A 21240-nucleotide genomic window follows, 5' to 3' on the forward strand; every position below is an offset into this window, starting at 1 on the left:
ACATGAAAGACTTTGTGCTTCTTGCGAACATGATCAATCGTGACTACATAGTCCACATCATTTAAGCGTTGATGAATGGGATACGGGCCTTCCCATGCCGCCTGGAGTTTTTTCTGGGTCATAGGGACGAGTACCTTCTGACCCACCTTGTACACCCTCTCCCTGGCATTTCTATCGTACCACCTCTTTTGATGCGCCTGTGCCTGAACCATGTTCTCATGTACAATACTGGTCAGTTCCTGCATTCTTTCCCTGAATTTTAGGACATAGTCGATTACAGAGACTTCGGGTGAAATCAATTCTCCCTCCCATGATTCCTTCAGGAGATCTAGAGGCCCCCATACCCTCCCTTGGTCCCAGGTTATGATTTCTTTGTCTTCCCCCTCAGGGGTCTGACCAGCCATCTCCCGCAGCTTCTGCAGACTGTCATCCGTGTGTAGGGCAGTCTGAAACAAGCGATGGTCTGCGTCTGTGCTGGTGGATAACACCACATTCTGACTAATCCCAGCCCCTGGCTGTGGACTGCCAGCTCGCTCCGTTTCTTCTATAGCCCAGACAGTAGGGGGCCCAGAACCCAGACCTGAGTTGGCCTCCTGGGCACTCTGACTGCGGGTTACAGAAGAAATGGACACATTCTTATCCCCCTCTCGGTGCAGGAGGGTGGATGTGGATGTGACAGGAACTTCATGCATCTTTATGACATTTCCTGCCACTAAACTGCTACACAAGCCATTATCTTTTGATGAATACATATCACCTTCTACATTATTGTTAGTTATGCAAACTTCACCTAATGCATTGGTTACTACGTTCAGGTTATCACTAGGCACAGTATCATTATGCAATTCTAACACATTGGTACACACAGAGTTATCACAGTTCATAGTAGGTACAGTCTCAATATCACCATATGCTCGCCAGCGTCCTCCTCAATGTCTGAGGGAATATCCCTGGAGACTAAATGTTCCAGATCAGTTCCTAGTAACACATTAATGGGAATCTTATCTGTCACTCCCACTTCCATCATTCCTCTTCCCGCCCCCCAATCCAGGTAAACTCGGGCCATAGGTAAAGCAGGGGTTAGACCTCCAACGCCAGCAACAGTTAGAGTTCTTCCGGGGATGAGGTCCTTGGAGTTGACAAGCTCTGGGTGCACGAGGGTCATCTCGGCACCAGTGTCCCTTAGTCCCATGGTGACTGTGTTGCCCACAGTGACCGCTTGTACATTGTCACAAGATGCCCTCTGTTTCCCACACACAAACAAAACTGCTGGGGGTAAAATAGATGGTTTGGGCAAAGGGGTGGTTTTCCTCTTTTCTGTGCAAGCAGTGCTGATATGCCCGACTTGGTTGCACATATAACACCTGCGGTTAACAAGGGGTTTTCCCCCCTTCCAACCTGGCACAGCAGGCTTCCGTGCCTCTGGCACTTGACTGGCAGCATATACATCCGCAATCTGGGCAGCTTTATCCAGGGTCCTGGGCTCCCGTTTCAGAATAAACTGTCTCACTTCCATAGCACAAGTGTGGAGGAACTGGTCCAGAAGCATCAGATCCTCCAGGTCTTCCAAAGTGGTAATGTTAGCGCAATTCTCCTTCTTCTTTGTGTGGTGCCAAATCAATTAGAAGTATAAGTATGTGCATGCCATACAGCTTTATAATGAGACCAGACACACTAGGTGGTTTCATGAAAGCATCTTCTCATCTTCCCTGAGCCATGGTAGAAGAGGTCCTTTATTTCACAGTACATTGACTTAAATAGCAGACATGACATCACAAAAGGGGTGTTCCTTAAGAAGAGACTATTCGCTCCTTAACCTGATAGGAGTGGTTTAGGTAGATTTGAAAACTGTAATGTAATCCCCTCTTCCCCCTCCTTATTGACCTTCTCATACATATGTATGTGTACTACAGAATATTTTCATTATATATGCATAGAATAATAAATCCATCTCTCACAAATCCCTCCTTTTGCGGGAAATAGACCAAAGGTGAACAGGCAAAGTGAGGTACTCTCCCAACGCCCTAAACAGCGAAGAGCTGGACTTTCCTTATTGCTTCACCAGGTCCCCTCAACTCCCTTTCGGGTTTGCCTTCACCTTGTCCTATTTACCCCGCAACCATCAACAAGGTTTTATTTACTTAAGGATGGAATAATCTGTGTCTTTGACAGGGGCACAGCACATATACATAGTGTGGGCATGGATGTATTATACATTTTCAAAAACAATTTTCCTAAAATGTAGAACTATATGACAGCCTGTTAAAACCAAATTCTAATAACATTGTAGTCGCTGAACCAGTTCCCAAAACATTATTCTGGCCATGATATTAATTTCAGAATTTTTCCCATCAGTTCATTTGATAAAGTCCATCAGTTTCTTCAGATCCTTGGTGATCCTTCCATCAGGCAGTGTTGTCCGGAATGTAGATGCAGCAGTTCCTGTAGACCCCTCCTTTTTCTGCTGTCAAGGACCAGTCGGTTCTGTAGAGTCATCACTGGAAAAGAGCTCAGTTGTTCCACCATTCCCTTAACAGCATCACATATATAATTCACAAATCTCTGTTGATGACAATAGATATGTTAATCCAATAAAAAAAAAAAAAAAAAAAAAAAATTTTTACTAATCATGGGAGTTAATGACTCAAATCCTGCAACTATCTGACTTTTTGCTTTAAATTCATCAGAAACTCTTCTACAGACTCCTATGGCATCAATGTATCCATGTGAGTCAAAGGATGTAGGCAGTGACCTCCTTAGTCGTGACCGGACATTGTTTTCTGATTTGATCTCACTCAGGAGGTGAGAATAGAACAAATGGCATCAGTACTTGATCAGGACTTGATCAGGGTACATTGACCACTTCATTCCACCTGCATCCCGGGTCGGAGTTTCAAATCTCCACACAATCACCAGATATCTGCGTTTTGATCATTTTGGTTGATAAACCAACTGTCAGAGTAAACGTTAGAGTCACTACTTGTCTTCTTCAGCTGAATTATGTAAGAACAATATCCTGGAGGGAAAACACCAAAGGGCTTTCCTGTATAAATCCTGTCTCTTAGGTCAGTTTGTCATTATATTTTAAATTTGGCCAAATATTTAATGCCAACTATAAGTAAGGATGTAGGAACCACAGATGCAACTGAACTTTGAGGTTTCTCTCTCACCAACATTCTAGATTTGCCTAGGGGATCTTTGTCACTTTACACATGCTCCTAAAACATATATCCCCGAATCCTGTTGGATAGGATTTCTAATGGACAGGAACAGAGGATTACATTCATCATGTTTGCAACTGTTTGGTGGGGTTCCCTTCAGGATAGTCATCCTTTGCGACAAACCTTCACCTTTCCACTGGTTTATATTCCCAACACATCAGACTAGTGCTCCATTTGGTTAATTTCCAATATCCACAGTTGGTATGGTCATATTTAAACACAATTACCATAGACTGGGTCAGTTCCAGTCACACAGATGTACTTATCAGACCAAAACCAAGTGTCCTATCATCTGTCTTACAGTCCACTATACTGCAAAAGTCAACTTAGTTGTTCCTGACTCATCTTGATAATATAACACCGTTGGAATTTGATTTGACTGTGATTTCCCCTTTGTACAATATGGAACAAACAATAAGGCATGAAACAACATTATGGCTCTTATAGTCCTGGCACTTGATTGCAATACAATCAGTTTCTCCTTGCAATTCGACAGCAGTGGCGGCGGTTATCAGGACTTGATGTAGATCTTCAAACCGTAGCTCTAGGACTTTCCACACGTCTCTCGTTTCACCACTACCCAATCTCCTGATTGTAAAGAATGAATTGCTTGTATACAGTCTGGATTCTAGGAAACAACTAAAACTTGGAAATACACATTAGACAATAATTTGTGCAACAGACAACATCATTTGGAAAACTACTAGGCTGCATCTGGAACTATTGGGGAAATAGACACCTAATTCAGGAGCATTCCCAAAGAGTACTTCATAAGGACTTAGGCCTATCTTCCGGTTAGATGTATATCGGAGGGGGAAAAACCCCAGGGATAGGTACTCTCACCTCAGTCAGTATCTTTTAGCTGTAGCCTTTGCTACAGGCCAAATCTTTGAATATCCTGGAAAGAGATCAATATAGACACAGACATATTCACACTGTTCCACCTTTGTTCTGAATGTAGTCAATCCGCAGTCTCTGAAATGGGTAAGATGACCTGGGCATATGCCTTCCTGGAACTCCCATAGTTCTCCCATCATTATTACAGCCATCACCTTCAACTAACCTAGTGGCAGCATTGTTGAACCCAGGAGCCGTCCACCACAGAACCCAATCACACCTTCTCTCTCTCGATTTGCCCATGTTCTAAATCCATCCTCTTTAGGTAGAGTGCCCTCTGAAGGAACAGTTTATTACCAACTCTCCAGAGTCCTATCATCACTTCTACCTTTATCCTTTGGTGTTTCCTTTCAGCCTCTGTAGCCTGTATCTGAAAAAGGCAAACTTTTTGGAAGTCCACTGGCCCTAAGCCATCCTGTATCACACAGACTTCCACTTAGCGTAGACTTCAGGTAATAATGTAGCCTCTACCTTCTCAGGCAGCATCAGGGCATCAAACATCTTTCATACACTCAGCATTCATTATTGATGGGCTTACCCATGGATCAAACAAAATCTCTGCTTCACTAGATTAGACCATAATAATGAGTGATACCGAAGGCATACCTGGATGTTAGTAGTCTTACCCTCAGCCATCTTACCAACCTCAGCGAGTGTCTTCAGCTCTGTCTCCTGCACTACCATTGCTGGACGGAGTGGTTCTTTCTTGACAACATCAGATTAAGTAGGAACAGCATAACCTGTCCGAAATGATCCATCTTCCAGGAACCTGAAATGATCTACCAGAAACTCAAAAATGTGGTTATTAATTGGATGGAGACATTAAATTTGAATTTGAATTTTTATATTTTTATTTACTACTCCCAGAAAGTACTTTTTATTTTTATTTACAGAGGTGGGAAAAAGTATTTGTATTTACTACTCCCAGCCTCCCCCCTTCCAGATGCAGCAGAGTAATCGGATCTAATTTTGCACACCCTTAAGACGGTGATTAATTGGTGAGAGGAGTAGGAATTGCATTACTAGATGCTCCTACACATGTGATACTACCCTTAGCCATGAGAGATCATGGAACATGTTTGCTATGAGGCAATGGAATTAGATCCTAAGGATTATATAAATAATAGGGATCCAGTATTTGATTCTGGGTTGTTAATTCCCTATGGGCGTTTCATTTGAAGGGGCTGAACATTTGTAGCTCCTCCCACGGGCGAGGAAGTGGGCAAGTACATACAAAGTCTCCCCCCCCCTTGTGGGGAGGACTGATAGGCAGCCACGCCCGCCTTAGGTCTTTGTTTGATTTAACTTTAACAATATGAAGGGACAAAACTAATTTCTCTCAAGCCTAGCCAACACTAGACGGCCGCAGATGATCCTTAAGACCATCCACAAAGGCAGCACTTAGGATTTTCTCATGCATAGCTAAGGTAATCTCAAAAATCCAAATCCACCCAGCTTTCCTGGAGTCTAGTGAAAACTTTCTCCACACTCTGTGTCCTGATGACAATGTGACTGACTGATGACCTAAACGCTTCCTCCCAGACTCAATGATCTTCACTATGCATTAAATCCCCAGCTCTACATTGGACTAAATTTTTCCAAATCTCATAAATAATATGAGAAAACTCTCCATATTTTAACTAATTTTCTATAAAGCAGCATAAGTAAGTTCTCTGAATTGGGAATTCTATTCATCATGGCAAAATTGATGTTACTACTGGGTGTGGTATAATGATGCAGATATCGCTACACTTTCACTCATATCTGAATAAGGACTTAGAATGGGTGCAACCTTAGATTGATAGGATTGGACACTTCCAACTAGCATCATGGGAATAATTACTGCAGGTACATTTTTAACTGATGGGACATACAATTGGGAAGGGTTATTTGTAGACATCACTGGATATAATCCAGTGTTGGGAATTATGATAGGATTGTGTCCTGTCTTTGAGATCCACAAACAACAACATTTCTGTGCCTGCACACACACTCCCATCCCCCATAAGGAGGGGGTTGATGTCCTAAGGAAAGAGTTTTTGGGGGGTGGGGAAGGGCTAGAGGGAACAGAAGGCACAGTGGGTGGTGCTGATTAGCACATTCCAGTACATGGTGTAGAGGAGGGGCTGACAGAAAAAGCAATAGTATTGTTTGATGGACCACAAGACCCAGGATTACTTTTTAAAGTTACAACAGATGTGGTGGGGGAAGGGATGCCACATGGCAAACTGTCCTGTTCTTTGTTCCCTATCACACCCAAATCCTCCATTTTACTATACCAATATTGTCCATTCTTCTCAATTTCTTTCAACTTTCCATCTACACTTTTCCACAAACTTTAATTTAATCTATCTCCTACTGCATTTGCAACCTCTAGGGGGAACTTTTACACAAAACTGCATATTTCCGGATAATACCGGAAATCGCTGCTACTTAGTATGACAGAATGCTTTCAACTTTTATTCCTAACTGAAACTTTTCCTTTTTTTTTCTTGCATCAACTGAGCTGCTGTTAACATCTCTTCACTCTGTCCTGCAACATTAGAATTTCCCATTATTGTAGTTACACAAAGATCAAACAATTGCTATTTATCGAGCCCGCTAACTTAAGCGTAGTTGCACAAAGATCAAACGGTATCCGATTACTATAACTAATCGCTATTGAACCCACAAACTTAAGCGCAGTTGCACAAAGATCAAACGATATAATAGTATTGAGCCCACAATCTCTCTTGGTGAAGACCCCTAGTCAATTCACCGGGATACAAAATCTTAATAACTTCCAATTGCCTATGACAATTGGTGTTAACCCTTTCCTCAAATTCTCGTCAGAACTTGGCTGGGATCCAATTCTACGTCACAGGATATCCAACTCAGCTGTCTAACAACTTCCGTTTAGTTCCAGCATGTTCTACCACACAAAGAAGGAATATTTCAACAGGTTCTTTCTAACGGACAGATCAGCTATAATTTGAACCCTTCTATCGCGATAACACCAATTCAACTCTTGAGAACCCACAAAAGCGGAAGTTTCAGAGGAGATTCGTAAGAAATAAAGCTTTCTTACCTTGCCGGCATGTGATCTCGTCTGATGGTTCCGTTTAAGTCGCTCTCGTGGCGTTTGTATCGGAAGTTACGCAAGCTGTCTGCCCCACTCATGGGCGCCATTTGTTAGCGCAATTCATGCACTTCTCCTTCTTCTTTGTGTGGTGCCAAATCAATTAGAAGTATAAGTATGTGCATGCCATACAGCTTTATAATGAGACCAGACACACTAGGTGGTTTCATGAAAGCATCTTCTCATCTTCCCTGAGCCATGGTAGAAGAGGTCCTTTATTTCACAGTACATTGACTTAAATAGCAGACATGACATCACAAAAGGGGTGTTCCTTAAGAAGAGACTATTCGCTCCTTAACCTGATAGGAGTGGTTTAGGTAGATTTGAAAACTGTAATGTAATCCCCTCTTCCCCCTCCCTTATTGACCTTCTCATACATATGGTTTGCAGCCATCTAGTGGACAAAAATGTGTACTACAGAATATTTTCATTATATATGCATAGAATAATAAATCCATCTCTCACAGTAACACCCCATCCCTGGGTCCACTGCCTGAAATGGTTCCTTAGTCCAACAGCCAGGTCTGAGTAGCTGTCAGTACCTGTGCGCTACAAAGTCCTAAACTGTTTTCGATATACCTCTGGGGTGAGGTTAAACCGTTGGATTAAGGCCTTTTTAATAGCCTCATAATCTTGATCCATAGTCGTCGGCAATGCTGAAAACACCTCTAGTGCTTTGCCTCTTAGTCCTGGAGTCAAATACTTAGCCCATTCAACAGGGGGTAGCTAGAATTGCCTGCAGACCTTTTCAAAACTTTTGAGGAAAACATCCAGATCACTGTCTTTCTCCATGACAGGGAAGCGATCTAGATGAGGTTTAAGGGATACAGTGTCCGTGGACTCACCCTGGGGTGACAATGAAGCACTTTGTAGCTGCATTTGGGTCGACCCTAGCTGGTACTTCCACTCTGCCTGGCGTTCTGCGAACTCTCGATCCGTTCTGCGTTCTGCATCTTCTCGCTCTGCTTGGCGTTCTTGCAACCACAGCTGCGCCCTCAGATTAGGATCACAGGCACCAATCTGCTGGAGAATTAGAGGAAAAGAAGATTCCATACCGCTTTGATCACTGGTGCTGTCCTGCCCAGCCAGTTCCTGAATACCATCTACAGAGCACTAGTGAGACCTCATTTGGAGTATTGTGCTCAGTACTGGAGACCATATCTCCAGAAGGATATTGATACTTTGGAGAGAGTTCAGAGAAGAGCTACTAAACTGGTACATGGATTGCAGGATAAAACTTACCAGGAAAGATTAAAGGACCTTAACATGTATAGCTTGGAAGAAAGACGAGACAGAGGGGATATGATAGAAACTTTTAAATACATAAAGGGAATCAACAAGGTAAAAGAGGAGAGAATATTTAAAAGAAGAAAAACTGCTACAAGAGGACATAGTTTTAAATTAGAGGGGCAAAGGTTTAAAAGTAATATCAGGAAGTATTACTTTACTGAGAGAGTAGTGGATGCATGGAATAGCCTTCCTGCAGGAGTGGTAGCTGCAAATACAGTGAAGGAGTTTAAGGGCTCTTTCACACTTGCGTTCTTTTCTTCCGGCATAGAGTTCCGTCGTCGGGGCTCTATGCCGGAAGAATCCTGATCAGTTTTATCCTAATGCATTCTGAATGGAGAGAAATCTGTTCAGGATGCATCAGGATGTCTTCAGTTCCGGACCGGAACGTTTTTTGGCAGGAGAAAATACTGCAGCATGCTGCGCTTTTTGCTCCGGCCAAAAATCCTGAACACTTGCCGCAAGGCCGGATCCTGAATTAATGCCCATTGAAAGGCATTAATCCGGATCCGGCCTTAAAGAGGACCTTTCACCAGAGGAAAGCCTCTAAACTAACTATACAGAAGTGTAGAGCGGCGCCCAGGGATCCCGCTGCACTTACTGTTATTCCCGGGCGCCGCTCCGGTATGTAAGTAGTTAGGCTCCACCCAGTTGAGCCTGCCGCGGTCTCCTTCTCCTATGCTGTAGCACTGGCCAATGGCAGCGCTCAGCTCATAGCCAGGCTATGAGCTGAGCGCTGCAATTGGCCAGTGCTACAGCATAGGAGAAGGAGACCGCGGCAGGCTCAACTGCCTGGCTATGAGCTGAGCGCTGCCATTGGCCAGTGCTACAGCATAGGAGAAGGAGACCGCGGCAGGCTCAACTGGGTGGAGCCTAACTACTTACATACCGGAGCGGCGCCCGGGGATAACAGTAAGTGCAGCGGGATCCCTGGGCGCCGCTCTACACTTCTGTATAGTTAGTTTAGAGGCTTTCCTCTGGTGAAAGGTCCTCTTTAAGCTAAACGTCGTTTCGGCGCATTGCCGGATCCGACGTTTAGCTTTTTCTGAATGGTTACCATGGCTGCAAGGACGCTAAAGTCCTGTTTGCCATGGTAAAGTGTAGTGGGGAGCGGGGGAGCAGTATACTTACCATCCGTGCGGCTCCCCGGGCGCTCCAGAGTGACGTCAGGGCGCCCCACGCGCATGGATGACGTGATCGCTCTGACGTCATTCTGGAGCGCCCTGGGAGCCGCACGGACTGTAAGTATACTGCTCCCCCGCTCCCCACTACTACTATGGCAACCAGGACTTTAATAGCGTCCTGGCTGCCATAGTAACACTGAACGCATTTTGAAGACGGATCCGTCTTCAAATGCTTTCAGTTCACTTGCGTTTTTCCGGATCCGGCGGGCACCTCCGGCAAATGGAGTGCACAACGGATCCGGACAACGCAAGTGTGAAAGAGCCCTAAGCATGCATGGGATAGGCATAAGGCCATCCTTCATATAAGATAGGGCCAGGGGCTATCCATAGTATTCAGTATATTGGGCAGACTAGATGGGCCAAATGGTTCTTATCTGCCGACACATTCTATGTATCTATGTTTCTATGTTAGGGCCTGCTGGTGAGCTGACCCTCTAAAAAATTATATGCGAGGGCCTGCAGCAGAGCTGACCCTCTAAAAAGTTTTATGAGAGGGCCTGCATGTGAGCTGACCCTGTAAAACATTATATGCGAAGGGCATATATATGCGCGGGCATTATATGTGAGGAATAAGCATGTTGATATGATGGAAGAGGAGGAGGAGGATGAGAAAAGGAAGATTCAACCATATACCCTTATTTGTGGTGGAAGGGGTGCATGGGAATATAGTGTATTCAGTACATTATTAACAACACATTTAAAGTGCCTTTATGTAAAGCCGCTTTCCTCTGGTGGTATAGAGAAGTCAGGGGCAATCCAGGCCTTGTTCATTTTGATAAAAGTCAACCTGTCAGCATTTTCAGTTGACATGCGGATACGCTTATCTGTTATAATGCCACCAGCAGCACTAAATACCCGCTCCGAAAAAACGCTGGCGGCAGGGCAGGCCAGCACCTCCAAGGCGTGGAACACCAGTTCGTGCCACGTGTCCAGCTTGGACACACAGTAGTTGTAAGGCACTTAGGGATCATTGAGGTCTGCTATGTACTCCTTCACCATCTTCCAAAATATTTCCCTCCTTGCGACACTAGGCCGCTTATCAGGGTCAGGGTGCTGGCAGGGTGTCATGAAACTGTCCCAGGCTTTGGAGAGTGTTGCCCTGCCTCTGTTGGAACTGCTGTGTGTTCCCCTTGTCTCCCCTCCTCGGTTGACAAAGGAACTAAGGACTCTGAGCGTTGTCAGATGGAAATTTCTTGTTGGAAAATTGCTCCATAAACTTCTGGTATTGCACCGTTTTGCTCGTCCTCTCCACCAGAGGAATGAGGTGAGAAATTCTCTTTGTAGCGGGGTCGAGAAGAGTGAACAACCAGTAATTCATGTTGTCTAAAATGCATATAACGCGCGGGGCGCAGGAAATGCAGCCTAACATAAAGTCAGCCATGTGTGCCAGAGTACCAACTGGCAAGACTTCGCTGTCGTCATCAGGAGGATCACTTTCAATCTCCTCTTCTGCCCACCCACGCAGAACAGATGGAATTAAACTTTTATGGGTTTTTCCCTCTGTAGCAAGGGCAACCGTCTCCTGCTCCTCCTCCTCCTCCTCTTCATCGTCCAATTAGCGCTGAGAAAACGGATGGAGGGTGGTCTGGCTATCACCCTGTGTAATGTCTTCTTCCCCCATTTCCACCTCTTCCACATGCAAAGCGTCGTCCTTAATTGTGAGCAGCGAACGTTTGAGTAGACACATGAGTCGGATGGTGACGTTGATAATAGCGTTATCGCGGCTCACCATCTGTGTTGATTCCTCAAAGTTTCTTAAAACCTCACAGAGGTTAGACATCCCTGCCCTCTACTCACTTCTGATTAGTGGAATCTGACTGGAAAGGCGACGACCATGTTGCAGCTGGTATTCCACTACTGCCCTCTGCTGCTCACAAAGCCTGGCCAACATGTGGAATGTGGAGTTCCAGCGCGTGCTCACATCGCACAACAGCCAGTGAGATGGCAATTCAAGCGCTGCTGCAGCATTGACAGACTAGCTGAAGCTGTTGGTGACTTGCAGAAATGTGCACACATGCGGTGCACCTTCACCAGTAGCTCAGGCAAATTGGGGTAGGTTTTGAGAAACCGCTGAACCACAAGTTTGAACACGTGGGCTAGGCATGGGATGTATCTGAGCTTGCCGAGCTCCAAAGCCGCCATCAAGTTACGGCCATTATAAGACACAACCATGCCTGGTTCTAGGTTGAATGGTGAGAGTCACAGCTCAGTCTGGTCTCTTATCCGCTGCCACAGCTCTGCGGCTGTGTGCTGTCTGTCCCCTAAGCATATCAACTTCATCACGACCTGTTGCCGCTTCTCCACTGCAGTGCTACACTGCTTCCAGCTACCAACTGATGACTGACTGGTGCTGCATGCGGATAATTCGGAGGTGGAAGTGGAGGAGGAGGAGAAGTGGGGGTTGGAGCCACTAACGTAGGTGCTGGCTGAAACCCTGATCGACGTAGAGCCTGCAATCCTTGGCGTCGGTAGAACCTGTGCCATCCTAGGGTACGACTTGCTCCTGGCCTCCACAACATTCACTCAGTGTGCCGCCAGGAAAATGTAGCGTCCCTGGTCGAATGCACTTGTTGATGTGTCCGTGGTTAAGTGGACCTTCCCAGTAACTGTGTTGGTCAGGGCACGCGTGATGTTATGGGACACATGTTGGTGTAAGGCTGGCATGGCACACCGTGAAAAATAGTGGTGGCTGGGGACTGCGTAACGAGGGACGGTCGCTGACATCAGGCTGCGGAAAGCCTCAGTGTCCACAAGCCTAAGTGGCAACATTTGCCGGGCCAGTAATTTGGAAAGTTGCGCATTTAGTGCTATGGCCTGTGGGTTGGTGGGTATTTGCGATTGCGTTCAAATGCCTGGGGTAAGGACATTTGTACACTGCGCTGGGACACTGAAGTTGATGTTGTTGCTGATGGTGCTTGCGAAGGTCCAGGTGCAGGGCGGGATGCATCCGGGCCTGCGCCTTCAACAGGGGATTGGCCAGCACGTAACACAGGGGAAGAGGAGGCAGTGGTGTGATCCGCAGACACAGATTGTGGACCCAGGTGTTCGTCCCACTTATTACGGTGCTTGGAGGCCATGTGGCGGATCGTGCTGGTGGTGGTGAGGTTGCTAGTGTTCACGCCCCGGCTGATTTTCGTATGGCACAGGTTGCAAACTACTATTCTTTTGTCGTCCGCACTTTCCTCAAAAAAGCGCCATACTGTGGAACATCTACCCCTTGGCAAGGGAGATTTCCGCAAGGGGTTGCTCCGTGGAACAGTTGCGGGCCTGTGTGGTGTGGCCCACCTTCTCCCTTTTGCCACCATACTGCCTCTTCCAGCCTGTTATGGTGCTGCAGATCCCTCCCCCTCTGTACTGCTGTCCTCGCTCGGCTTTCCACCTCTCCAGGTTGGGTCAGTGACCTCATCATCCACCACTTCCTCTTCCACTTCCTCACTCTGATCATCCTCCTGATTTATTGACCTAACCACAACCTCAGTGATTGACAACTGTGTCTCATCCTCTTCATCAACCTCTTGAAACAGTCATTGCGGTTGACTCATTGGCAACTGTGTCTCATCATCATCCACCTCATTAAACACTAATTGTCGTTCCCCACCATCATGTTCTTGTGACTGTGGATGTTCAAGAGGTTGGGAATCAGGGCACAAGATCTCATGTCCCTTTTCAAGCATGCTTGGCGAGAGGGCCAAATCAAGTAATGGCGATGAAAAGAGGTCCTCGGAATATCCAAATGTGGGATTACTTGCTTGGCCAGACTGTAAATGGTGGGAGGAAGGAGGATCAGGGTGAGGATTGTGTTGACCAGACTCCTGGCTACTAAGACTGGACTTGGTGGAAAACAGGGCAGTGCTTAACAGACTGGAAGCATTATCTGCTGCAATCCAACCGACCACCTGGTCGCACTGGTCTGATTTCAAGAGTGGTGTCCTGCGCCGCCCTGCAAACTGGGACATGAAGCCAGATATCTTGGATGATTGTTTTTCTTGTGCTCTGTCAGCAGGCACTGTTTCTCCGCGCCCAGGGCCACGGCCTCTGCGTGCACCATCAGCATCACAGCCACTTCCCCGTCCCTTACTGTTTGCCTTCTTCATTTTAAATGTGATATATACTTGAAAGTATGTCACACGTACAGTAGAGTAGGATTTGTAAGTGTATGTGCAAAAAATTGACAAAGGTATTTGTGATGAGGAAACATTATACATGACAGGTACCACAGGTAATGTCACAGTTCGCAGTGTCTCCGGAAAAAGTGTACTGGATGTCACTGATATTTTAGGGATGCGCACACTTTAAACAGGAGATGTGGCGCGGATAATTTAACTGTCCGCAGGGGACACTGTCTACGGAAAATTGCACTGGATGTCACTGATATTTTAGGGATGCGCACACTTTAAACAGGCGATTAATGGATCAAACACCTGTTGTGAATTTTGCTGTTAAGCTCCTTGTTGAGAACAGCAAGTTGTGAAAAAGGTACTGAAACACTGAACAGTTGGACATGTACATTCAAAAGTTGCCAGTCTGCATGAGTGATCGGAAGAAGCAGAGATGGGGACGCTGAGCCACAGACCATGGGTTCCCAGCCCTATGACTAAGGAGCCATCTGGTCTACTGAGCTACAGACCGTAGGCCTCGAGCCTTTGACCAGAGTACCAGCTTTCTGAGAGAGAGAGAGGGACAGCTAGCTCAAGCCTTTCCTCAGCATCAAACCCTTCTTCTGCCAGAGAGGAGACTGGAGAAGCCAGCCCTATGCCTCGCCTGTATTGTTTTGCACCTGAATTCCTCCAGTAAAAAGCACACTGGTTTACTGCAGACCCTGACTCTCTGGACTTATTTCCCATTGGTGTGCACCACGCCTTACCATCCCTTTTGGAGAGCAGCAACACATGGTGACACTTTAATGATGTCCGAGGGACCCAGTGTAGCTTTGGGGCCACCCCAAAGCCGGTCACTGCACAGTGACAGTGCCGGACCCTGTTACCAGTGGTTACAAATTACTGGGGGGCACTGTGGGAACATTATTATTACCAGAGACACAATATGGGGCATTAATATTACGGGAGGCACAATAGGAGATATGATTACTGGGTGCACTGTGGGAGCATTATTACTGGGGCACCACAGGGGTTATTTTTATTACTAGGGTCACTAAGGGTGCATTTTTAATACTGAGTCACTATGGGGTTATTATTACTATAATATTACCAGGGGCACTTTATGGGCACTATTATTATTGGGGAATATAGAAGGCACTATAGGAGCCTTTTTTCTGGGGGAATTTTGGGGGAATACTATTACCGAAGGCACTGTCAGAGGCATGGGGAGGTGGAGGCTACGATAGCTGGTGTACGTGATGGGGGTGATGTTGGATTGCTGGTGTATGTGCTGGTCCTGGGGGGGTTGATAGTGCTGGACACAGAGGGTGATGGTGATGGACGGCTTGGGAGTGAGCTATATGGTACATCCAGGGTGGGCCCTTTGATTTCCCATACTCCATAGGTTACCAGCTGACTTGAGAAGCCAATGGCTGTTGGGGCTTTGGAAGTGGTGAGGAGGAGCTCTGTGGAGAGGGAGGAGAGCTGCCATTATTGTGCCATGCTTGCTTCATCAGCACAGTCTGAAGCACGGAAAGCAGGTAATTAATTTTTATGTAATCAATTTAACCACATGGATTTCATTAGAATAAGGGACATTAATTGGGGCATAATTTAATTTGTAAAAGTCAGGGAGTCCACATATGGTGTAGACGCTGTGGGTTTGTGTAGTGATCAGCTGCCCTGGGGCCCATAGAACTCTAGTTACGCCACTGGGAAAGGTTTTCTTTTTGGACCAGCTGCCTCGTGTGCCTATACTTCTCAAGAGGTAGCAACCTGGTGTTACCCTCGGGAAAGTCTATCCCCACCATCAGGGGTACTGCGAAGAATCGAGGGGTTCACTTAGACAATGCCCTTAGAGGAGGTAGGATACGTGGCACAGTGGGTTCAAACCTGCTGGTTCGTGACACCACACATGAAAAGTAAACATATAATTCTATTTATCCTACAATGAGACTCACATTTCAGCTCAAATGTTACAACTTTTTTTGTATTTAATAGCCAAAATAAAATAGTAGATTTATTTCTTGTTTTCTGCCAACTAGACCTAGGCGTCTATATTTTTAGACCTTTTAGTGCAGGTAAAAGGTCAGGGTTAGATAAATTATGTTTGGAAAATGTCTGGAAATGCTGTTCTGAGGAAAATTAGCAATGTTATGTCTGTGCTTACTCATTCACGTAAAGTAATATCTCCTTCAAACTGTAATGTCCATGGGGACTTGAGATGGTAGATGACATATTTAGATTAACACTTAGAAAATTGGTCAATCTGGAACTTGTCCATAGTGACATGGGATGTAAAAATATTTTTACAAAAATACACCACCATCTTAATTATGGAAAGGTCTTCTCTGGTAGACTTAAATTTTACATGCAGGCATTCATTTTGAGATAGATGGTTTTAAAGTTTTAGAACTACTATGTACAAAGCATTATTTGTAGCACTGGATCTTATCACAGTGTAATGTGTGCAAGGATAGAAGGGGCACCTTATTGTTATTTGGATGGCACAGCCATAAGGCAGGCCTAGGTATTAGTGTTGAGCATGAATATTCGAGAAGCAAATTTTTATCTCGAATATCGGCACTTCGAAAATTCGCGAATATTTAGAATATAGTGCTATATATTCGTTATATCGAATATTCGTCATTTTTTCCATCTGAACACATGATGCCTCCTTGCTTCTTGCTTGTGGGCCAATGAGTCATTGGCCCACAAGCAACTTAAGCAGGGAGGAATCATGACTTCAGATGGAAAAAAAATGACGAATATTCTAAAAAAACAAATATATGGCACTATATTCAATATAGTGCTATATATTCGTATTTTAGAAGTCGTCATTTTTTTTCCATCTGAAGTGAACACTGAACACTGTTCACTTCAGATGGAAAAAAATGCTGAATATTCTAAAATACGAATATATAGCACTATATTGAATATAGGGGGTCATTAACTGAAATTAACTGGCGTGGAAAATGGTCTAAATGTAAGACAGCTCGGAAGCTGGCTTACATTTAGAATTGGCGCTGGATGCACCGAAGTTATCGAGAGGCCGGCGTCTCTTCATAACTTCAGCAGATCCTCCGCCAGGACAGGGCCCTTATTAAGACCAACGTCTAAAACACCGGTTTTAATAAATGTGCCCCATAGTATTTAAATACATTTGGATATACACTCACCTAAAGAATTATTAGGAACACCATACTAATACGGTGTTGGACCCCCTTTTGCCTTCAGAACTGCCTTAATTCTACATGGCATTGATTCCACAAGGTGCTGATAGCATTCTTTAGAAATGTTGGCCCATATTGATAGAATAGCATCTTGCAGTTGATGGAGATTTGAGGAATGCACATCCAGGGCACGAAGCTCCCGTTCGACCACATCCCAAAGATGCTCTATTGGGTTGAGATCTGATGACTGTGGGGGCCATTTTAGTACAGTGAACTCATTGTCATGTTCAAGAAACCAATTTGAAATGATTCGAGCTTTGTGACATGGTGCATTATCCTGCTGGAAGTAGCCATCAGAGGATGGGTACATGGTGGTCATGAAGGGATGGACATGGTCAGAAACAATGCTCAGGTAGCCCGTGGCATTTAAACGATGCCCAATTGGCACTAAGGGGCCTAAAGTGTGCCCAGAAAACATCCCCCACACCATTACACCACCACCACCAGCCTGCACAGTGGTAACAAGGCATGATGGATACATGTTCTCATTCTGTTTACGCCAAATTCGGACTCTACCATTTGAATGTCTCAACAGAAATCGAGACTCATCAGACCAGGCAACATTTTTCCAGTCTTCAATAGTCCAATTTTGTTGAGCTCGTGCAAATTGTAGCCTCTTTTTCCTATTTGTAGTGGAGATGAGTGGTACCCGGTGGGGTCTTCTGCTGTTGTAGCCCATCCGCCTCAAGGTTGTGCGTGTTGTGGCTTCACAAATGCTTTGCTGCATACCTCGGTTGTAATGAGTGGTTATTTCAGTCAACGTTGCTCTTCTATCAGCTTGAATCAGTCGGCCCATTCTCCTCTGACCTCTAGCATCCACAAGGCATTTTTGCCCACAGGACTGCCGCATACTGGATGTTTTTCCCTTTTCACACCATTCTTTGTAAACCCTAGAAATGGTTGTGCGTGAAAATCCCAGTAACTGAGCAGATTGTGAAATACTCAGACCGGCCCGTCTGGCACCAACAACCATGCCACGCTCAAAATTGCTTAAATCACCTTTCTTTCCCATTCTGACATTCAGTTTGGAGTTCAGGAGATTGTCTTGACCAGGACCACACCCCTAAATGCATTGAAGCAACTGCCATGTGATTGGTTGACTAGATAATTGCATTAATGAGAAATAGAACAGGTGTTCCTAATAATTCTTTAGGTGAGTGTACAGTCCTCCTGACTAAATACCTTCAATAAATATCAGAGAGTTAGGTGGGTCTACAATCAGGGGTGCTCCACCAATGAGGCCAGGTGAGCCGATCGCCTCAGGCAGCACCAGGTAGGGGAAAGAGGGGGGGGCAACCGAAGGGCCATGGGCTGAAGGGAAGGGGTTAGGTTAAGAAATTGGCATTGGGGAAGGGGGGGCGCAGCAGAAAGGTTAGGGGCACCTCTGCCTACAATACATGACATATCTGGATAATATGCTTTATTTTAATAGAAAAAATGACAATGTTAGTCAGCACTTCCTATTAAATAAAATAAATGTGTCGACCACACTATAAAAGCAAACACAAGATTCAATAACATTTAGTATATAGATTTTGAGGTTTTTAACACACATTTTGATCTATCATGGGATCTTGGATGCCAAATGAACTCAAGGAAAGTGTGATCTTATTTAATAATCAGTGTACCAATAAAAAATCTAGTAAACGAGTGAAAAATGAAAGACCCGTGCCTCGTCATAAGCGAGTGAGAATGTTGGTAGATGTAGCAGTGCAAACAACAGTAGCAGCGCAGCCATTCAGCCAATAGTAAGAGCAGCAGGCCACAGATCTACCTCGCTTCTAGTAGGCAAAAGATTTTTAATGAGGACAAAGAGCATGACATTTTGGACTGGATGGCTAACTCATCCTCTTAGTCACAGCAGGATGATGTCAATGTTACCTCTGAGTCTGCCACTGTGCTGTTGTGTTCAGCACATTTCTCCTTGCAGCCCCAGAGAAGCTTTTTGGCATCATCTGTGTCTTCACTGCCCCCTCCTAGTGGAGCGACTTGTTTTCTCCTAAGAAGAGCCAATAATACCTCAGCTATTATGGAAGATAATGTAATCAAGGTAGTTTTCCTGTTGATGGGTTATGCAAGAACAAGGAGTCCTATATGTCATATCACAGTCTGATAAATGTGTCAGGAAGGGTGAGGAGAACTATGATGATGATTGTATGTTGGACAGGACCTTGAAACCAGATCAGGGTGATGAAGAGAAGGAGACATCAGAGAAGGATGATGGCCACAGTGGCAATAAAGAGCAGAGTCAATGTCCAGCCAAAACATCCAAAAGACTAACAGGGACAGATCTGCTGCTCTTATGGTAATCTTGAATAGAACTGGCCAGCAATCGGCACTAGACTGTCCTCCTTCTCCTGGTCTTCTTTGTAGCAATCAGACTGTATCCACAAGCAGTACAGTGTCAGTGGATGTCTTTCTTTGCCCACTGGGTCGATCTTTTGCACGGCAATGGTGACCCTGCACCACAGCAATGAAGCCATGTCCTACTGAGACCTCAACATTTGTGTTGGTCTGGTTCCCACACCAGGTGCATATCAACCTCTTCCACGTCCTCCTCAATGGACATTGCCCCATCCCCAAAAGAAACAGTGCAGAGCACTGCTTTCACTTTCCCTCCTGCCGTTGTCTGGATATCTCCCTGTCAACTACAACTGAGCAAGGTGGTCAGCGACAATAGCAGGAACATCGTGGCTGTGCTGCATTTGGGGGAAATAATGCATGGCGCACATGATAAATTTATCAGTGCAGTTTTTTTTTTTAAGTATTGTGACTTGCAGAAGGTGCTGGACATGCCCAGGAGAGTGTGTGCGCATTTCAGCCATTCTCATGTGGCTAACAACACCACGCCACCGTGCGCAAAGGCTATCATAGTGAACAGCAAGATGACAATGGAGGCTGGAATGGAGGTGTATCCTCTTCAGAGATTTGTCATGCTTTTGTCTCAGACACAATGATAGCGAAAGAATGGTCTGGAGACCATATGGCCATGAAGAGGCCTTCACACCAGTCCATAGTGTACATTAGCTAGACCCCTCTAGTCTTCATTTCAGGTACATTGACAGCTTGGTATTACATTGATTTGACTGTAGTACCAGTGATACGGATATTTCTTCAAGATGTACCAGGAGCTATTTTTTATCAGGACAACGCCAAGCCTCATGTCGGTACTATAAGCAGCCTGTGGGGCCTAAACGTGCTACCATGGCCTGAATTGTCTCCTGACTCGTCTCCCATCAAGCACATCTGGGACACCATTAGTCGTCAATTGCAAAGCGAGCTGCCAGCAGTAGATCTTGATGATTTGCGTACTCGAGTGCATACAAGTGAATTCAGCATTCCTTAGACAACTATTAATGACAGCATATCAAGGCGTGTAAGTGCGTGTACTTCTGCGCATGGTACTCAATCTTGATGGTGAAGAAATCTAGAGGTTTTGAATATTTTTCCATTTTTTATAATTTGCATATCTCTAACATGTATATTGATCCTGTGATTTCCATAACTCATGACTGTTTCTTCTTGGTGTTGCAATTTCAATGATGAGGAGTATATGTCAGTTGGGGATATTACCAGTTGGTGGTGTGTCCCCGCACAGTCTGACAGTATCTAACTAAGGCTGCCAGTAACAGACTGTGCAGGGACCCCCCCCCCCCCCAACTGGTAACACCCAACTGGACCATCATTGCAATCTGTTAGCCATTCATTCAAAACTTCTAGGAGGAATAATAAAAAAAGGACACAACACAGAATTATGAGAATAGATTAACCAGAATGGTTATTACATGGGGAATGCAAGTAGTTACTAAAACAGACAGGTCAGGAGAGTAAGGCTACATTCACATCAGTGTTTAGAAATCCGGCAGGCTGTTCTGGCAGTCAGGTCCCGAATGCTTGTCCTGTGTCAAGCACAACCAAGACACGAACGCGTGTTCGTAAATCATCCCGGCCGATGTTCGTCCATCACTACTTTTGGCTATGTACACTAAAGGGGTCTGCTATTATCATTGTTTAACCACCTCAGCCCCCAGTGCTTAAACACCCTGAAAGACCAGGCCACTTTTTACACTTCTGACCTACACTACTTTCACCGTTTATTGCTCGGTCATGCAACTTACCACCCAAATGAATTTTACCTCCTTTTCTTCTCACTAATAGAGCTTTCATTTGGTGGTATTTCATTGCTGCTGACATTTTTACTTT

At 45.1% G+C, this 21240-nt stretch overlaps 1 pseudogene; it reads right to left on the reverse strand.

Annotated features, from left to right (window-relative positions):
• Positions 1-880: 880 nt before the first annotated feature.
• Positions 881-8289, reverse strand: LOC120986349 (annotated as a pseudogene).
• Between the last annotated feature and the right edge of the window lie 12951 nt (positions 8290-21240).

This window comes from Bufo bufo, chromosome 1 (genome assembly GCF_905171765.1).
Source record: "Bufo bufo chromosome 1, aBufBuf1.1, whole genome shotgun sequence".
Lineage (NCBI taxonomy): Eukaryota > Metazoa > Chordata > Amphibia > Anura > Bufonidae > Bufo > Bufo bufo.